Source organism: Tamandua tetradactyla, chromosome 10 (assembly GCF_023851605.1).
Source record: "Tamandua tetradactyla isolate mTamTet1 chromosome 10, mTamTet1.pri, whole genome shotgun sequence".
NCBI lineage: Eukaryota > Metazoa > Chordata > Mammalia > Pilosa > Myrmecophagidae > Tamandua > Tamandua tetradactyla.
Window position 1 is genome coordinate 109,180,327 of NC_135336.1, and position 21,767 is coordinate 109,202,093.

General features: G+C 34.5%; 1 protein-coding gene and 1 pseudogene across 28 annotated transcripts in view; both read left to right on the plus strand.

Moving 5' to 3' along the window:
- The window catches only part of LOC143648794 (uncharacterized), a 130,031-nt gene that overhangs the window by 68,483 nt on the left and 39,781 nt on the right, over nt 1–21,767 (plus strand). For 12 of the 27 annotated variants that reach the window (XM_077119303.1, XM_077119304.1, XM_077119302.1 and 9 more), the window contains one exon: nt 1–21,767. This exon is cut by the window's right edge. The gene's annotated coding sequence lies outside the window, so the exon portion shown is untranslated. The other 15 variants (XM_077119293.1, XM_077119283.1, XM_077119292.1 and 12 more) reach the window with 12 other exon arrangements.
- The window catches only part of LOC143647768 (transmembrane protein 132B-like), a 64,647-nt pseudogene that overhangs the window by 15,041 nt on the left and 27,839 nt on the right, over nt 1–21,767 (plus strand). The window lies entirely within an intron of this gene.

The window sequence follows — 21,767 nt, forward strand, 5'->3', positions numbered from 1 at the left end:
ATAAGAAGTTTGGAGTGAAAGCTAGAATTAATGGAGCTTTGAATATAACCCTGAATTTGGTCAAACAGAATTTTCAGAATCATCACTTAGTTCTGTCTTGTCTTCAGCTTTTACATGTATATTCTGCCAACTGTGAGTATTTCAGAGCAGCTTTTAGTTACCTTAATGTTGTGAAGTTACACAAAATAAAAGCTTTTAAATATCTTAGGTCCATAAATCTCCAAATTTGTGGACAGTGAAAGATTTAATATGGCTTATTGTAGCTCCTAACCTCAACTATAACAAAACCAATGTTGGGTATGAAGGTGAATTGACAATATCTTTAGAGTTCTTATAAATTCTCCTAATTTGTTCTTATGAACTTTGCTAATTTGTAAAGGACTGTTGTGAAGGTGGATGAGTTGGCAGCCTATGGAAAATCTGTGGAAGAATCTGAGGGTATTGGCAGCTTGAAAGATTGCCAGTGCCTCTTTAGATTTTCCAGGATGAGAGGGAAGCTGAGAAGGAAGGCATCAGTCAGCAGAGTCCCTTGGAGCTAATTGTTTTCAGCAGTCAGTAGGGAAGTGGTAGAGCAGAGCAGGGGTAATGTGGGCACCACTGAGTAAGCTGGATCACAGAGACTCAGCTGCAGATGACGTGTCCCCCAGAGCATGTGCAGACTCTCATTTCACGGTATTAGGTCTCAGACCCACATGGATTTTCATTTCTATTCTCTGGTTGCAGGATTGGATGATGAAATAAGAAATTAACCCAGAATTGAGTTGCAGAATATCATAGTGCAGAATATTATTATAAAATAATAATGAAAGTGCTAGATGTATATGTGTAAGTGTAAATGTGTGTACATATGTATGTGTATATGTGCACAGACACATAAATCCCCCTTGACAATAGGCTAAAAGTATACTCAGAAGAAAATCTTTTTTTTTATGTTGTCAATATTTTTATTTCTAGATTGAATATATCTCCCACACTTGTGTTTTCTCTTTTGAGAAAGGCCTTTTTTTTTTTTAACCCCTTGCCCATTTATTATAAGCCGTTAGTGTTTTCCCTGCTGACATTTGTAGAATATTAATATAAATGTTTTCCATGCTTGGATCAGCCTTACAATTTTGATAAGGTGAAAAGGAAGTTGTAAAGTACAGAGTAGTTTTTTTTTTTTAAGGAACTGTTGTAAAGTGCCTGTTCTAGTTTGCTAGCTGCTGGAATGCAATATAGCAGAAATGGAATGGCTTTTTAAAAAGGAAATTTAATAGGTTGCTAGTTTACTGTTCTAAGGCTGAGAAAATGTCCTGGTTAAAGCAAGTCTATAGAAATGTCCAATCTGGGGCATCCAGGGAAAGATACCTTGACTCAGGAAGGCCGATGAAGTTCAGGGTTTCTCTCTCAAGTGGGAGGGCACTTGGCAAACAAGTCAGAGTTTCTCTCTCATCTGGAAAGGTACATGGTGAACACAGTCAGGGTTCCTCTCTCATCTGGAAGGGCACATGGCACACATGACATCATCTGCTTGCTTCTTCTCCTGGCTTCTTGTTTCATGAAGCTCCCTGGGAGGCATTTTCCTTCTTCATCTCCAAAGGTTGCTGGCTGGTGGACTCTGCTTCTCATGGCCATGTTATTCTGCTTTGCTCTCTCTGAATCACTCTCATTCTCCAAAATGTTTCCTCTTTTATAGAATTTCAGAAACTAATCAAGACCCACCCGAGTGGTGGAGGTCATATTGTCACCTAATCCAGTTTAACAACCAATCTTGATTAAATCACACCTCCAGGAAGATGATCTAATTACAGTTTCAAGCATACAGCATTGAATAGGGATTAGAAGAAATGGCTTCCTTTACAAAATGGGATTAGGATTAAAACATGACTTTTCTAGAGTACATACAGCATTTCAAACCAGCACGGTGTCTATGTTCTAATTCCTACATAAATTACATAGATTGTAAATTCCTATGCAGTTACATTGGTCCTTTGTGATTTCTTCTTTGCTTCTTTTTAATTTTTAAAGAAGTGTTGTTGAGATATATTCACACACTACACAGTCCATTCAAAGTGTGCTATCAGTGGCTTTCTGTGTAATCACCGTAGTTGTGCATTCTTCACCAGAATCAATTTTATAATGTATTCTTTACTCCAAAAAGAAAAACCCATACCCCTCTACCCTCCATCTAGAAGAAAATCATTTTGAACACAAGTAATTAACACATATCATTAAAAAGAACACAAGGAAATGAATGAATTAGGCATCTAATAAAAAAGTCAGAAACAGCAGTGAACAAAGAAGCAGAAAGAATGATACAGTAAAGGAACAAATGACAATACATGTGATAGAAAACAGAAAATGTTCATTTAAAAATATAAAACTTGGGGGTATATGGGTGTTTCAGTGGTAGAATGCTCCCCTTCCATGTGGGAGACCCGGGTTTGATTCACGGACCATGTACTTTACCCCCTCTCCCCACCAAAATATATGTATATATAAAACTGAGTAGGATTAAAATCAAACAGATAAACCACTGATTCCTACCTTCCCCAATTAAGGATAAAGGAAGATAGCACAGCATAAAATTAAAAGAAATAATAGAGTGGTAGAAATTAGAATTATGTTTAGAATTTTAGGTGCTACATTTTTAGTAATGTTTTATTGAATTATCTTCTAGAAGTCTAGCAAATGCTTTATAATTTTCTTGATAATGTCTGTTAAGAGTTTGAAATGTTGGGCAGAATTTTCTGATGAGGTGACTTTTTACATATTCTATGAAAATGAGCAAAATTGCTTCCTCTTTTTCCATACCACAGTCCTCATTATCTCTTTTTCAACCTCCTAATGTGTCTCTCAAATCCATCTTCCCCAGAGTGGTGTGAATTCTGATGTGGTTATTTAAAAATGCAGATACGATTTGTTCCTTTTCGGTGATTCCCTCTAACTGAAAGAATTACAAGTCTTGGAGCCCTTCGTAAATGTTTTGTATCTCCTTTTCTCACCTCAACTTCCCACTCAGCATGCCTTTATCTGACACTGCATGCTTTAACAATATGTATCTGCTCATACCCATTGTGTTCACTATCTGTTTTGTTGTCCAAGTTATCTCTGTCTCCAGGGATATTCCAGAGCCACATCCACTCCTTAACTCCTCCCGTCCGTGTTCTAGCCAATTCCTGCTCCCTTTTACAAACTGAGCCCAGGCATCAGTTTCTCCAGAAATGCTTTATGTCTTGCTCTGTATTAGGACTCCTCAGTGGTTTAGGTTAAATAGCCTACAACTCTTAATCTACATAGGAAGTAATTTAGTAATTATCTTTTTATTGTTTCTGTCATTCTTTTCTACACTATCTTTATTTTGTCTCTGCATTCCCCTGATCTGGTATTGTGGAGTTGACTGAATTTATCAAATAAACAAATGGGGCAACTTAATTATTTTTTATATATTTTTTGTTTTTTAAAACTTGTTTCAGAATTTTCCTGCAACTTCCTATAACAATTTCTCTTTTTGAGTGATCAGCTAAAAAAAATTTTACGAGTGACATTTATTGCATATCAAATATACAGATTTTTACTTATTGAGGTTTTTAATCATTTGCATCATTTCCCTACCAGATGTGAATTCAGTATCCTTAGGGAAAAATGGAGTCATGGAACTGATGTTTAAAAATCATTGGACCATTTAGTAAGAAGAATTCAGGTCTTATGAAGTGAGTGAATGTTTTGGATATAAATAGAGGTTTAGCCTATATTATTCTGTGTCTCATCTTAAGACCTCATCTTGATATGTACAGCAAGCAGGTTGAAGTAAATTGTATCTGGTGTTCTCTCTTAGTTTTTGTGATTTTATTGTGATAACGACTTTCTTTAGTATACAATTTAACCTCAAAGTATATCAAAATTAGAAAATTTTAAAATTGAATATAGTGTTCAGAGAAATTTAGATCTTGAACATTGCTACATACTGTGAATAGAAAGACAGAAGGATCATTTGTAGAATATCATTCATTTAGAAACTTTTATTGAGTGCCTACTATGCTCTCCACCCAGTTTTGAATCTTTTAATTGCTACTTTCTTCATTGTCTTGATTAGATGAATATGTCTTAAAATATATACATTCCTTTTCTCAAAATCATGTCATTCTTTTTTTTCTGTAAATATATCTACATATTCATAAGTGTGTTTATCTCAGAAGATAAAGCAGTTTCCAATCATTTGCTTATATTTAATATTTTTTTCCACCATATTGGAGGTAATTTTTTTGTGGAATTTTTCAAACATAATAGAGTTAAGTAGAGTAAATACTTTATTAAATGAAATAATTATATTGAATTTAATTATTGTAGTTTTTGTGTTATATTCACAATTACAAACATTCTCCCATTTTTGCCTCATTAAATCTCTTTCCAACTTCTATTTATTTGTTTTTGCTTGGATATTTTAAAACAAATCTTAGATTTCTCCTCTGCCTCATTTTTTTTTCTGCATGCAATTCCCAGATATTTGATCAATTCTGCCTTAAATAGTTTAGAATTTAACTCTAATTAATAGGGACTTAAAATAACAATAATTCTATAGTATATCCCCCCAAATTATTAATTCCTTAAAGCAATCTAAAATTCAGTTTACATTCAGTTTTCCCCATTTGTCTCAAAATTGCCATTTTACAATTGGCTTGTTTGAATCAGAATCCAAAGTACAAACTTTATTCTTCATTATATGTAGGAAATTTCCAAACATATGTAAAATGTAAAGAGAACAGTATAATGACTCTTGATATTTTATTAACATTCTGCCATTTTTATTTCATTTATTGCTACCTCCTTTTTTTCTGGAGTATTTATAACATGGTTTTTAAAAATCAAATGTCAGCCCTCTGTAAATTCTTCAGTATGATCACTATAGGATTTAGCTCCCCCCTTTTTTTAATATTAGCACAATATCATTTGTATACCCAGCAGTATTAGTAATGATCCCTTAATGTCATATAATATTTTCTGATTGTCTAAGAAATATCCTTTAACTGTTGATTTATTCAAATTGGGATACACATGAGGTCTGTCATTTGCATTTGATTGATATGTCTTATGTTCTTTTAAAATCAGTAACTGTCTTCCCTATTTGGTTTTGTTTATTTGTTGAAAAGTCTGCGGTAATACGTAGAATGTCCCACATCTGGATTAGGAAGACTTTATCCTTTGGTTGTTTAACATGTAGGTATGTCTCTGATGATAGTTAGAGCTAGAGATTGATTAGATTCGACATCTTTTTTTTTTGGTCAAAAATATTTCATAAAGGGTACTTAGTACTTTGTTTGGATTACTTAACATAATTGAGTTGAGGTGATCAGTGTGTTATAAATGTTTCCATCAACTTTTCACCTGGTGAGTTAGTAGTCATTCATGACTTTGCTAGATCCATCATTTTAATTGGGGTTACAAAATAGTTTTTTAATTATCTTGCTTTATACTTATTAGCTGTGATTCTTTTATAAAGAAGAACCCTTCCACATCCACTATTTGGTTAAATTTTACACTAAAAAAATAGGATTCTGAGCATTTCCAGTTTTTTCAACTCTTTCTTAATAAAGGCCAAAATATTTTAGATTGTACCCTTCTTGAAAATGAGAGTTTACTTGCACATATAATTATCAAGTATTATTTGGTGGGGTGGCTCAACATATTTACTAAAGCAAAGATCTTACTCAATCCTTTAGCACCCAGTGAAATGCAGAACAAGGAAAATGATTTTATCACAATTGGTACAAGGAACTTACAGAATCACCGCAGTGTAGTGGTTTAAAAAGTGTGCTTTTCAGGCCCACAGACCTGGATTTGAATGTTAGCTCTGTCACTTAACAATTTTTGTGCCACCAAACAAGTTGCTTAACCTATTATGCCCTGGTTTCTTATATGTACAATGTTAATAATATTAATACCTACATCAGGAATTGGTTGTGAGGATTTAATGAAATGATTCCTATAACTCACACAGTACCTATGTTAATGCAATATATTAGTATAGTCAAGCAGTATAGTAACATGGGTGTGAATGAATGAATCCTAGTTGATACCAAAAGTGTATTTACTATTTATGTCATTCCTCTCCTTGATTCTTAAAGTTCTTCATAATTTATCTTTTATTTAATGGTCATGATCTCTTACTTAATATTCACAATACTTTATTGTTACCAATTACCAAAACCAATATAAAATGATCCTAGGGGAAATGAAACATTTCAGAATTTTTTAAGAAATAACTTTATATTGTACCATTTTGGAATATTGAAAACCACATAGAAATCAGTGGGTCTGAAATTTCTGACAAAAAAAATTTGGTTAGCTAACCATTCCTTCATTGTCCTTTCTGTTTTTGTGTTAAAAAGAAAAACTAAGTTTTTACGTTATTTTTATTTTAAAACTAATAAGCCATTCATTGTTCAAACATCTGTATCTTGATCTCTTGTCATTTTTAGTAATCTGATAATCTCTTCCCAAAAAAGGCACTTCTTCTTTACCATTAATATATGCAACTATGATATGAGTACTTATAGAACATTAATAATCCCAATAAGTGTTGTCCATATCTTTGTGTCTGTGGTGGTCTTGTATTATGTGATGGTAGAAATCTGTCTGCCTTTTGAAGACCAAATGATACCCACATATTTAACACAGTTTGATTGTCCTTATATTTTACTGGGTGCTGTTGCCTAGCCTCATTTCTATAATTGATGTTTGAGTGTGGTTATAACCACTCAGCAAGTGGCATCCTTAGAAATGAAATCAATTGGGTATGACATCTCTGCAGTGCCAGTATTGAGTGGTTTATTTTTTAACAGAAAATTTATTGAATTATAGGCAGCATGCTTAGGAATTTGGAAGGTCAGGCATGATGCATGAGAAAAGAGAGTGTGCAAGGTGTGCCATGAGGGGTCAGTGGGAAGCTCAGTCACCCCAGGTGACTCAGTCAACCACTGGAGAGTACACAGTCAGAATGAGAGAGACCCATTGACATGTGCCTTCATTGTGGTCCGGGTGTGGAGGTTAGTAGATTTCCTGCACTTCCATAGGATTGTTTAGTATAAAGCAAACATACCTGATACAGAAACTGACAGGGTGTCTGAAGATGGTGGGTCTGATGAGCTCATCATTTGATACCAACAAAGGGTTTAATTGAGTCATGAGGGTTTTGTAAGGGTTGCAGATGTGGATTTGGACTCTGGGAGAAATTTTATCTCAAGACTCTAAAGCTAATTATTAACTAGCCCAAAGATCAGCTTTGAGATAAGTGGATTAGCCAATATCAGATGAATGCTGCGATAAAACACAAAATTATGAAGGCTAAAACAATAGTGTGGCTGATTTTCATTCAGTAGTTAATAGATACAAAATACTTATGGAATACCTATAAATTAGCACTATCAAAGTTAATACTGTGTTCTTTTCTCATTAAAAAATAAATAAGCTTTAACTCTAAGCCCAGTATTTACCCATTTTATGTCACATTCTCTTCCAGCTCAGAACAACAGCTGTCCTGAAGTTTTTTTTCATCTTTTTGCTTGCTCTTGTAGTTTAGAATCTCTGCTTATAACCCTAAATAATGTATCATGCATTTTTGCAGGCTTTGAAATTTATACATATGTCACATTATATATATTCTTCTGTGATTTTTTACATTTTAACTATGTATTTCTGAGATTTATCCAAACTGTTAGTATACTGATAGTATATTCATCTTCCTTATACTATATATGAATTCAGAGGAATATAACTCAATTTTATGTATCCATTTCATTACAAATCAGTTTGAGATTAATTCCAGGATTTAAAAATTACATTTATAATAGTAAAGTTGTGTTGCTATAACCAATTTTGAACTAGACACCCATGGTGTGAGTTATTCCAAACTAGTCTGGATAATTCATTCATGAGAGGAAATTTGCCCAGCTTCAGCTTTACTAGAGCTTAGTTTCCAAGGGAGTTACCAATTTCCAGTCTCATAATATTAATAATAAGGTATGTATTATACAATAATAAGAATAATAATGTAATATTATTCTGCATTTCTCCTTAATCACCAATGCTTAATATTTAGGAGATCTCAAATGTTCATCTGATTGTAATAAATGTGCCTATAATTTTTATTTTTGCTGATTATGGATGTTTGAGCATATTTTCACCCCATTGTCTGTCCTTTCTTGTGAAGAAATTGTTTCAGAGTTTTTTGGGGGAAGCAGGAATGCTAGATGTATTTTTGTGATCAATTTTCAGGCATCCCATGATTATTTTTTACCAGGATTTCACTATCATTATGATATCTATTGTTATCAGAAACCCCTAACATTTTTGTTGTCAAATTGCTCATTATTTCCTTTATTTAATTTGTGTTTTCTGTATTCATTAGGAAATCTCTTTCTAGCAAAAAATTCAAAAGATATTTCCTGTATTGAATTTGTTATAAATGAACTGCTTTCTTTTAATTTTGAATGTCTGATGCACCAAAGATTGATTTTTGTGTATGGTGAGGTAAATATCACAGTGTATTTCTAAAGAAGTCTGTTCTTTTTGCACCAATTTGCAATGCTTAATGCTTAGTCATAAAAGTGAATCCACATAGCAGGTTAGTCAGGCTTTCTTTTTGATATCTGTGATATTTCTCTTCATTTCTGGATTGACTACAGTGTTATGGAACAAATCTGTTTGTCTTGAAATTTATATTTGATATTTTGATGCATAAATCACAAACTTAAACATTGCTGACATCCACATTAAGCAAAAAAGTTTACATGAATGAACAATGTCTTGCTACCTCATCATCATATGATAACATTCCCAAGGATTTAAATACATTTAAAAAATACCTAAAAATCCTATTAATATCCTGAGTAGATAATGTTTATGAATGCAAATTAAAGGCATTGACTTTTTCTCTGCCTAAACTGGAGTAGATTTTGTATGGTTGCTGACTTTCTGTTTCCTATATTTTCCATTTCTAAGTAAGGGTTTTTTTCTATGCTGATAAGAGAATAATGCAAAAAATGTATGACTATATATATCTTCCATGAGAATAATCTAATATCCAAACTTTTGACTTGTGATTTGATCCTCCACCTTTTAATATCCTAGAATCCACTATGTCGCCCATCATTGACAATTATTCAATCATCACTGCTTTTTGCTAAATCTTCATCCCAAGATATAAGAAATTAATGGGTTTTTGGATAAAGGAATCAATACAATTCAGCATTTTTCTACCTTCAACTTTCATCAGACTTAACTGAAAGGGTTGTTAAACCCCAGATTTCAGTTGCCAACAGGCACTTTTGATTGAGTGATTCTTGGGTTTGACCAGAAAATTTGCACATCTGACAAGGTACAGATGATTCAGATGCTTTAGAACTGGAAAAGTGCTTTGAGAACTACTGCCCAAAGTAACTTTCAAAATTCTGTATTATCCTCAGCATTTCCTATACCAGTGGTTCATCCAATAAGTTGTCTTTTTCAATTATTTATAGGATTATCAACTTATGATTGTTGCTAATTATTAATCAGAAAAATCTAAACACGAATGTGTTTCTGAACTAATTTTCTGTCTCTTTTCCATTCAGCAATTAAATTTGGTAATGGTACTGTATTTTAGAAAGCCCCAAAACAGGGGTTTTTGAGCAGCCACATTAATCAAATTCTATTGAAAGTAAGGTAATCATCTCATTGGTTTATTAACTTACTTATGCTTCTAAAATTTAAGTGCCTACTCTGTCATAGCCTTCATTTTCCCTGCTGGGTATACAGTAGTAAAAACAACAAGACCTTTGTTTTATGTCTTATACTTTATGTTGTTACAAAGGGAAAAGACCACTCTAGACTTAGATAAAGGACTGTGCTTGTCCTACATATCACAAGAGATATTCCTATAAAAGAGAAGTTCATTACCAGAAGGTTTCCTTAAGGAAAAAGATATTTCATTCTAACATGTACATTGTAGGTAACCATGTGTGATTGTGGTGTTAAAACTCTGTTCCTTAAGTAGAATATTAAGTTAGAATCACACATATAAGTATTCATATACTTTCAGCAAGCGCCAAAGCAGATGAACTACCATAGCATATATTTTTGTTAACAGGACAAAAGCAAAAATTTTAATTTAAAGAAAATGGAGCAGACAAATATATTGCTTTACAAACTCTCCTTAAATTTAATAAAAATAAAGTGATTGCATTAAAGTAGAACAAACTTAAGGGACAGCAAAGTTTGTATTGCTTTGCCTGGGTTCAAAAGGGCCCCCTCAGATATAATGATTTTTGGCATAAACACAGGTTCTTGACTTATCTCTCCTTATGTATGGCCAGTGTAAAAGAAAGGCCTAACATGGAAATTGAAGGAGTCACTGGGTTAGCCCCAAATGAGGGAAATTTGGGGACATTCTGAAGTTCACACTTTTTTTCCATTCTAAAAATCAATAAACTAGCCCAACTGTGAAACTTTTGTATTTGGAGCAGAGGTGAGGAGACTGTCTCCTTCACAGACAAAAGAAATATGTTCTCAGATTCAACCAGTGTGCCATTCTTCCATATCCAGAAATTCCTAGAGAACCCCAGATACCAGTCCTTGCCAATTTGAAAATATTATGTACTGGGCAGGCCATGGTGGCTCAGCAGGCAAGAATGCTTGCCTGCCATGCCAGAGGACCCAGGTTCATTTCCTGGTGCCTTCCCATGTAAAAAAAATTTTTTTTAATTAAAAAAATATTATGTACCCCAGAAAAGCCATGCGTTAATCCTTATTCAATGTTGAGGAGGCAACCATGTTCTTTAACCCTGATTCAAGGCTGTAAATTGGATACTTCTGATTAGTTATCTCAGTGGAGACATGAGATTATACCCAATTGTGGGTATAATCTTTTAATGAGGTAGGCATTTGACTCTACCCATTCTAGGTGGGTCTTGATTAGATTACTAGAATCTTTAAAAGAGGAAACACTTTGGGGAAATGCAGAGACTACAGAAATGACAAAAGCCTCAGAGCTAACAGAGAGAATAGATGTAGGCACTTGGACAACAGTTGCTTGAGAGAACAGAGAAATGATGTTTGGAGATGCTCAGAGCTCAGCAGACACTACCATAAGATGTTAAGCAAGGCAGAAACTGGAGAGAGCCAAGGGAAAGCAAGAGATGGAAGCCAGCCCTGGAGAAGCAAAGTGAGGGACCTCCACATGGATGAAGACTGAAAGCAATAGAGCCTACATTCAAGGGACAAGCAGATGCCAGCCACATGACTTTCCAGCTGACAGAGATGTTCCGGGCCAATAGGACTTTCTTGAGTGAAGGTAACCTCTTGTTAGTGCCTTAATTTGGACACTTTTACTTCCTTTGAACTGTAAACCTGTAACTTAGCAAATTCCCCTTTGAAAAAGCCATTCCACTTCTGAAATATTACATTCTGGCAGCTTGCAAACTAGTACACAGTCTCAACAGTCACCCACATCCAGCTCTCAGGAGTGCTTGCAAATGATGAAGGCCTGTGTCTCCCATGCAGGGAAATAATAAGATCATTTGGATTTAAAAGCTGTGTCTTGATAGTCATATCAAGTCATATCTGAATCTCCAGCTTCTCACATCATCAAACAGCATGATACTGTGATTGATTCCTTCATTGTTGAAGGAAATGTTCTTTATATTAAGAAAAGAATGTTCTATTCATAATCAGTTTAAAAGTTTCTATAATGTGAGGGATACTGCCAATAGTATCATTGGAAAAAGTAACATGCCGTGACTTCAAGGGCAGTTCTGGGTGGAGAGTGTCAGACTTAATGGTCACAGGTATACATACAGATGAAACAGATTCCTTAGCATAACAGAAAACATTCTTTTAAAAATATTATTTTAAAGGGGAAGAAATATTGCCAAATTCTGGATTGTTACACTCATAATACAGTGAATTTGGAGACCTGTGCTTGCAGAGGAAGTCTTAGCAATATAAATTACCAGTGTTCCCTTTCAAGGGGGAAAAACATCCTAGATTTAAATAAAGGGTGTTGACATTGCCAGAGACTTTATACTTCATCTAATCAAGGAAATTTAAATTTAGGAACATCTAAATATATCTTCTAAAAACAGGTTTCCTACTAAGAATTTTCTGTCTTTTCACCTAGTTTCAGCTCAGGCCTAATCTTCCTTTGTCTACCAGGCTGATGCTTCAAGTTCAGATCTGCACTAGAGCTCTAGATAAGGCCACCTTTACCACCAAAATGCCTTATAGTTGATGTGCAAACTTTCTTTTTGTTTGCATGCAGTCTTTTGGTTTACACACCAGTTTTCTATAGTTAATATCAATTAAATTGTTCATTATGAGAAATTCAATTATTAAGGAACTTTAGTGGAAAATATAAATTAAAAAATACCTCTAGCCCATTTACCATAGTTAAATGTACCTAATTTGAAATTGGGATGTCACTAATTTGTGTAAACAGGGAACTTCTATGGCAGGGCTAGCTTCAGATCCCCTTGTCTGTAGAATTTGGGGATTTACAAGATTGTCTTAAAAATATGTTGCTAATAGTAGTATTTCCATTATTTTTCATCAAAATTCCTCACTTAATGAATCATAAGTGTTTTTGAAAAATGTATAAATGGTCATAGAATATAAAACATATTAAAAACTACTAGTGATAATATTACACTTTCCAAACAGGAGCATGCTTTAAATATCTGCTAAAATGATTGCTAATCCCTAAACTCAATATTGCATCTCTTTATGACCACAGGAACTGGTGGCTGTTCTCCTATTCTCCATGCTTTAGATGTAACTAAAAATACTTACCTTGTTTTGCATATTTAGCAATGTTTAAGTTATAGATTCAGCCATGGTCACTGCAATATGACCAAATATTTAGTCATATTTTTCACAACGAAGGTTTTGAATTAATTAATTGCAAGAAAAATTAATAGTAAGAAAGTGCCTTTCCTCAGGAGGCCACTGCTGACAGGTTGAGGCTTAACCTCAGGAGGGGTGTCTCTCATCTCTGAAGCCCTTCAGAAATTACCAGGGAATTACCAAAAAGGGAGCTCAGAATGCACTGACTGTGGCTCCTGCACCTGTAACAGTTCAGTGCTGGGAAGAAACACATCAGTTAGAATGCTTATGTCCAAGGTTTAATTATACAGTGTTACAAAATTCTTGGATTTCACCACAATATATTTCATCAGAATTCTCCCATTTTGGTTAAATTGGCAATACCTTGTACTCATGGGAAATAAGAAATACGCAGCAAAATTCATGCAATTTAGAAAATTAACAGGGATAGTTTCTTCCCTCTAATCCCACACCTCAAAGTAAGAAAAAAAAATTGGGGAACTTTAAAGAGAGAGTCAACTTCAGGCCATACCTTTGGGTCTACAGGCATCATCATTGAAACTAAAAGAGAATAGTCCTCTAGGCTAGTCAGCTTTGCTCTTCTCTGTCAAGCAATGGAGTCCAATTCCACTGTGGAAGACATGCCCCAAGTGTCTTGCCCAAAAATGTAGTCAGCCGCTCTTTGATCCCACACCTATAAGTGAGAGACAAAGTGTTGGAAAAGAAACTGGTCATTGGGTCTCATGGATATAAAATCCCACTCCATTCCAATTCCTATTAAATGTGCCTCTTTCCTGTGTCTCTTTAGGGCAAATGCCTCCTTTGAGACACCTTAACATCTGCTCAGTAAGTATAATGGGGAGACAGAAAAAATACTGTAAATATCCCAGAATAGCAAACTGATTTTAGATATATTTGAATGTAGCCTCTTAAGTAGGAAACATCTGAAAAAATGCAGTATAAGCTTTTAGTGCTTATGGAAAACAAAACAAATCAGCCACAGAAAAAGAGGTTGGTAGCTAAAAACAGAATCATCTTGTTCATCAATATAAGAGTGATTTCCCCAAGAATCAGGAGCTGTCAGCATAAACTCACCTTTCCAGTAGTTTTCCCAAGTCCTGCTGTGAAAGAAAAAAAAGAGAATGATGTTATACACAAGAATGAATTAAATTTCATTTCCCCTCTAGCATTCTTATAGTTTAAAACTAATATTTATATTTATCTTTAAGGAGCAATCAGATTTTCTTCAAATAGAACAGAAATTAAACTACAATGATCCAGATAATATAATAGAGAATTATGAAGGAAGGAACTCAGGAAGAGTTTGGGGTGACAGAAGATTTAGGTTCCCAGGGGCACTGTCCAGTATTATTCCCAAAGAATGGTCTGTCCCTGTGGCACAATAAAACAGAGATTCAAATAACAGAATAATTATAGAGTACATTGAAATTGAATTACCAAATTGTCACAATTTTCTCTGCAAGGGACAATGTCTCAGTCTCTTGAGCAGACTTCTCTATGGGACTTAGCAGAGCCCCATAGATTGAGAATTACTGTCAGAGGTGGGCCATAACCCCTGGTCAGTGTGTGGTAATTTAAAAAATCTGTGAAGCTAGTACTCTTGATCATACTGAATATATTTGTCCCAGTGCTGTCTAATAAAATCCTAGCATTTCCAAGAAACTACCAGGATATGAAGAAATAAGTGATTGGACAAACAGAATGATAGGTATAAAAGGACATATATCTCTCAGCTGAGAGTGATGATACATAACGGAATCATTTAAATGTCTTGAAAATCATGAAGAGTAAATAATTCATCTCCCTGAGCATGAACTTCCCATCTCACCTGAAAAAGCTCCATCTTGGGCATTTGGCAGGACTCAGCTATTTCTTTGTACATTTCTCCCAGGATTTCTATGTGTTTAGTCATTCTAGCTTTCTTGTGTTTGATCCCTGAGTGGTTGGAAAATGGCATCTCTCCCCTATTCAGTCTCTCCAGTTGGAGATGCTCTTCTTCCTGTAGAAATAAATTCAACTGCTGACACTGAGCCTTGATCCTCATCCTCCTCAGATCTAAATAATCCTGTAGGGATATTGGATTAGAATGATCAGGTACTCTCACTCCCAGTGGGAAACTTCATGTGTCAAGGATTGTTCTTTGTACATTTCTCCCAGGATTTCTATGTGTTTCGTCATTCTAGCTTTCTTGTGTTTGATCCCTGAGTGGTTGGAAAATGGCATCTCTCCCCTATTCAGTCTCTCCAGTTGGAGATGCTCTTCTTCCTGTAGAAATAAATCCAACTGCTGACACTGAGCCTTGATCCTCATCCTCCTCAGATCTAAATAATCCTGTAGGGATATTGGGTTAAAGTGATCAGGTACTCTCACTCCCAGTGGGAAACTTCAGGTGTCAAGGATTGTTCTTTGGCATCATCGAACAAATGCTGTGAAGATATCTTGCCCCATACCTGCAGATTTTCTTAAAAATTCCCTAGTCAATTAAACCCATCCTTTCCCTAAGGTCACATCTCCTGACCCATCTGCTGAAGCCAAGCCCTTTCAGTGGTCCCAGTCTCACTCCCTAAAATGCTGATTCAGAGTTTTTCTGTATCTGTTACTAACCTTGCTCACTTGAAATATATTCTTTTGCTCTGTTTACTAAGCCTCAATTTTCTATGTATTTACAACTGTTTAGGTATGCACCACAGTACTCAAGTAAACAGGAAAATTTTACTCTATATTCCTTCTAGCAACTACTTCACAGGCAAATTTTGTGAAAAGGTTTCTTGTACTCAGTGTCTGGGAAAGTTTATCTAAACCTTCAAAGTTGGTGTAATAATATTTATCATGCCCTCCGTACACTTTATATAGTTTTTTAAAGGATTTTTACCTTGAAATATACCACATATGCAAAGAAAAGAAAGAAAAAGCAATAATTTTCAAAGTACACTTCAACAAGTAGTTATAGAACAAATTACAGAGTTATTTATGAGTTACCATTCTACTATTTACACATTTCCTTCTAGCTGCTCCAAAATATTGGAGGCTTTAGAAGAAATATCATTATAGTGATTCAGCAGTCATATTCATTTGTTAAATCCTTTTTTCTTTGTTATAACTCCCCTTTCTCCTTTGATCCTTCTCCCAGTCAATAGGTATCTTTAGGCAATGCCCATTCTGATGTTTTCATGATGAGAAGAGGTGTCAACATTAAAGGATAAGGGGATATATATAATTGGCTGATAATCTTGGAGAGGCTGATTTCTCTAAGTTTTCTTTGCTAGATCCTATATTTACAGAGTGTTTCTAGACCAGGTATATAGCTTTATGCATTAGCCTGTGATGGATTGTAAATTTAGGATTACTTTATACCATTTGAAACCACTACTGTTCTAAAGAAGGAGCAACTATCCTGTAACCTGGATTTAGCTAGTAAGTTTACTCAACATTTTGCAAGTCTTTTTAAAAAATAAGGGGTAAAGTAGCTTCATTCTTACCTCAAAGCCCTGGATTTTGCTAGTTTCTTTCTTTCTTTTTTTTAACATGGGCAGGCACCGGGAATCTAACCCAGGTCCTCTGGCATCACAGGCAAGCATTCTTACCTGCTGAGCCACCATGGCCCACTCCCAGATTTTGCTAGTTTCTTGATTTAAATTGTTTTGTGCCTCCTGAGTCATTTTCCATATAGTTCCTATTCTCTTTAGAAGTTTATCCTGTAAAAGAACCATCACTTTAGTAACAGGGCATATGTTATTTTAAGTTTTAGCCACTATCTGTGGGAAAAGGCAGCGGTTGAGAATACAATTATAATCTTGATTTAGAATGGAATATTCAGATGTTTCCATGTTAAACATTAGTTAATTCTCATATTTAGGATATCAGAGGTAGCAAAAACATACAGTAGAGATTTTGAAGGTGCCATAAGGTAATAAAATCAATATGCTGAGAAATTTACTTTCATACATGTGAGAACCCTGCCTCTGAAGGAGTCCAACTTGCATCAGAAGCCAGTATTCCGGGTGCCACCTCCTCCACAGTGAACTAATTCTACACATTTGGCCAATGTTTTCAAGTAATCTTGCCTTGAGAAGGCTGAACACAGGAAAGATTATAGTGGCAAAGTTTGTCACTAGCAGTGAACAGTGCACTAACATCTTGGGGTATAAATGGAAAAATCACAACTTCCATTCATTCGACTTCATTATCATAACCATCACCTTTCTCTTGTATTTACCATCTTAAAGATTTCCAGATAATTTATAGACATGATGTACCCCCTATTCTTCAGTAGCCTCTTCTACTGTTCTGTTACTGTCATCCACATGCTCTGGGGAATCACAACAGAGTCCACAGAGCAGGCTCTGGTCACCTTACAGAACAGCTCCTTTGCTTCACTTTGGCCTTTCTGGCAAGGAAAGCCAGCTTCTTCAGTACAATATTGGTTTTGAAGTTTGGCATCTCTAAAGTTTCTCTGCACTCAGGAAAGCATATGGGAACTCGGGTTTCCTCACAGCAGGAACAGAGACAGGGTCTGCAAAAACTGTAGTCACAGTGTTCAGTTAATAAATCAACTGAATTATTTATTCATGTACCCACTCGTTAATTCACTCATTCAATTTGAGTATAAAGCAGGAGTGATATACTATGAAACAGTGGTCTGAACTTTTGAGTATGGTTATTTTTTCAGCTATTTTTTAACACTAATATTAAAGATTACTTTCATAAAATGTCATCAATATTTAATAAAGTTTGGAAAGAACTATACCTCTGTTTGAGACAAAGCACAAATCTGATTCTGTGGTTGTAGAACCAAGATGTAAGTATGAATGGTATATGCTAGCTTCTGTATAAGATGTGAAGCATCATTATGATTAATGAGACAGGTTTCCAGTGCATTAAAATTAAAGTTGAGGCTATAAAACTTTGCCTAGAACAATGGTGTACATCTGACAAATTTAGTTCTATTGTTAAATGTAGAATGTCTTATTCCAACTCTCATCATATATTTATATATAAGAAATTCTGTTTAAATCATGTAAACAATGTCGTCTATAAAAACTCCTACAAATTTAACTTCAAAAAAAGGAGTCATTTCATGAACACTCTCCGTATGTGAAAAATATAAACCATCTTGCTTGAAATATTGGGAATAAGGTTTTCCTACTTCATTCACATAGAAGGCATTTGCATTTAAAGCCACACAATGAGTATTCAATCTATGCAGGTTCTTATTATTAGCATCAGTATATGAAGGAACTGTTGCAAAGTGAATGTGGTGACTATTTCTAGGTCATGCAGTTAACTCTATACTGCTAGGACTGACCGACAGCAGCATCTGCCAAAATTTTGATCCCTTTTTCAAGTGTAGAAACCACAAATATTCAATTAAGAAACCTTCATTAGTTTCCACAATATATTCAGGAACTATATTTGGTTATCAGAATACAATGATGTATGCAGTTAAGTGTCGTGGAAGAACAAAGGGATTACGGTTACTGTATATGACAGTTAAATGGAAACAGGCAATAGGAAGTACTTGCCTTTTACTATTCTTCTGTCCTCCCATCCTCACTGGAAGGTTAATGATTTTAAAATAACTTCCTCATTAAAAAATAATAATGCCTGACTGCCATGTCTGTAATGCACACACATACCTAGACTCCATGTCCATACCACCTCTATTCACACCACGCCCAACACTGTACACTTTTCCTAAGACAATTAACAATGAATTGGTTTACACTGAACTTGTTTTGACATCTGTGTTCAAATCCTGAAATTATAGTTTAATTTAAACTCCTAAACTTAGGAAATATAAAATGTAAAAATGGTTTCATTTACCCATCAGAAAATCACAATCTCCCATTCAGCTCTGACTCTGAGAACACACTTCTAGCTTAAAGTGAGAAAAACTCAAGCTACACTGAACTTAAACAAACACTTTAAAATTATTTTTCAAAGAAAACAAATCAGCTTAAACACCAAGATTTCTTCACCATGCTAAGTAATACGGACAGATGCATCTAAATGTATCGAATGGAATCAAAGTCAACTTGCCTTTATTTCTGATGTTTCTTGATAGATGCCAGGACCACATTATTGGTCTCTTTGTTATTAGGATTTATGGTGAACACATTTCATATGTAATCCATACACTGAAAGGGGTGTAAAGTGACAGGTAACATGACTTTTACAGCCAGGATTTCCCAAATATTTCAACATGTAAAACTTTTATGTTGATATGTATAAATTAATATGTGTATGCAATATATTGAACAAATTTTAATTGCATTGTGGATTTCTTCATTGCACAACTGGGAAAACTCTTTTGAGATCAAAGAAGCTAGTAATATATAGGATAATAAAATAAATAGTAAAATAGCATGTACAAACCAGTACCTTATAATAACAAAGTTACCTATATTTTGACAGAAAGGTTTTTACCTTAAATTCTGTATATGCCAGAATCTATTATGTATTCTCTTATTTGTGGTACTTCTGGAAGATTTGTGAGTACCAAATCAGTTAGTAGGTTTTACTGAGGGCAGTAAGAACTCTCAGCTCTCCAAAGCCAAAGCAGCTGCAATTCCAGTAAGCTGTCCTAGAGAAGTCCTCTCATGAGCATATGGTCTTTTTCTATGATTAAACTGACCTAGGATCACAACCATTTTTCATCATTGGCTACTGTTGTCTAATAGGTGTGGATATGATTGATTAGATTACAAAGAAAGGGAGATTGGGCTGGTTTATTAAGTTAACAGAGTATTGTAAACTACATTTGAGAGATTAATAGTCTGCCAGTTTGGAGAAATGGGGTCTAAGAATATTTGCCAAACACAAGAACTAAACATATAGTTCTTCTAAAGCTTTATTTCATTATAGTTTTAGTGTACAATTTCTTCAAAGTGTTTAAAACTTTTTTCTTACTCAAAGTTTAGCATTCATAAATGTTGTCTGTAGCCATTATTTACCTAAACATCTCCAAAAATTACATTATATAGGCAAACTAAACTTTGAGAATTTTGTGTTTATCTTTGTAAAATGTGCATATATGATATGATTCAATTCCATTTTTAAAAACTGTAAAAATAGAGATGGATGTAAATAACATGTGCAGATGAGGGCTAGCATTTAAAAATTATTTGTGAAACATGATTCACTTCTAAAAATTGACCAAATTACATATAAACTCAGTGTCAGGATCTTCAGAAAATTGATCATATTTTCCAAATTCAGGAAATATCATTTTGTTGGATGAGGGTCTCAAATTTGATAATTAATGCTCACAGGGGAAATCAGTGCCACCACTGCTTTTTTAGTGCTCCTTCCTCTCATTTTCCCCATGTCCTCCAGACTTTCAATTTTGAAATCTATAAGATTTGCTCCACTGATATCCAATTTATAGTTATTTTTAAGAGAACTTCTTAATGTAAATGAGATCTATTTTTGGAAAAAAAAAAACCTTTAAATAAACCTAAATACAGAGTCCACCAAAGCAGTGTAGGGAAGGTGAAGCAGAGGACCCAGTAACATCAGAACCAGCATGGGTAGATATTATAGTAACTGATGGTGGATCATCCTGAGATTAATCATGTCCTTGAGTAAAGTGAACAGAAATGGAGTTCATATTTTTCATTATTGAAGATTATGTAATTTAGTACATGATTTTTAGCAAAATTTAAGAATCAGTTAAGACAAATTAGGTGATGTTTTGCACAAATACATGTGAAGCACTAAAAGAGCAGACACAAGAAAAATCACTAAGACAAAGGTGATGAAATGATCCCTTAAACAAGGCAAATCTTGGATTTTCCTGGAGCTTTGGAAACTTTGAATATTGCGAAGAGCTTTTCAATCCATTAACGCTTAATCTGAAGAAAAGTAGATTATGGATTTCCAAGAGCATAGAATTGCAAAGATTTCTGAGGCACAGTGATTTCTATCCTTGATGACATGTAATATGAGGCAGTAAGTGAAAAGTATGGTTAGAAATGAAGTTGTGGCCAAATCAAGAGTTTGAAAGCCTAACTTTTTAAAAAAATTTTATCATTCATTAACACAAAGTATGAATTCTATAAATGTAATTGAAGAGGTGATTAAACCACACATATTTTCAAAGAACTCAAACTCTTCATAAGGAGATATTTAATGAAACAGTATTTAAAAATATTAATTCCTTACATAGAATCTAAAAATGGTCCTATGAAAATGCCAAAGGAGAACACTGAAATAATCTCGATGCTTTAGGATTGATTTCCTAATGGTCCTTCATTTTTGAGGATCTATCAAATTTGATCATTGCTATAGTCTAACAAGGTAAGATACAATAGTGAACAGAAAACAAATGACCACCTCAGTGCAGTTATGATCAAAATGATTCATTCTTGATATGTACATCTGATGTGTTAAACAATGAGACTCATGTTAGAAAACAGTAATTGCATTTGCATTTAATATTGTTTCTCTATTTATGCAGTAAATTCACCACAGAAAAACTTATCATGAGGATTCTGATAAAGCCTCTTAAATGGATTGCTAAAGAACATCTTTAGACCCTGTAATGATGTATTTTTCTTTGCAGGATTATGTCTCTGCCAATGTACTTGCCCCAAAGTAAGAATCACAGCTAAGTGAATGGGCCATCACTGATGTGCAACTGGGTCTGAGGTAAGTGTCAGTGTTCTGGGGTGACAGATGGAATGTTTCTTACATGAGGAGATCTCACACAAGTCATCAGTCTCAGTTCTCTATTATGCTTTCAGAAAACTGGGAAGCAGGACGCCTGAGATCTAGCCAATACAAAAAACAACTAAATGACAGTATGTTTGCTTTCTTTTCTTGAGAAAAATTGACACTGAAGTAAAGTTCCTCTAGAGGGGTGCAGTGATGAATTGCTATCAACACATTAGAAGAGCTGATATGTGCTGGGC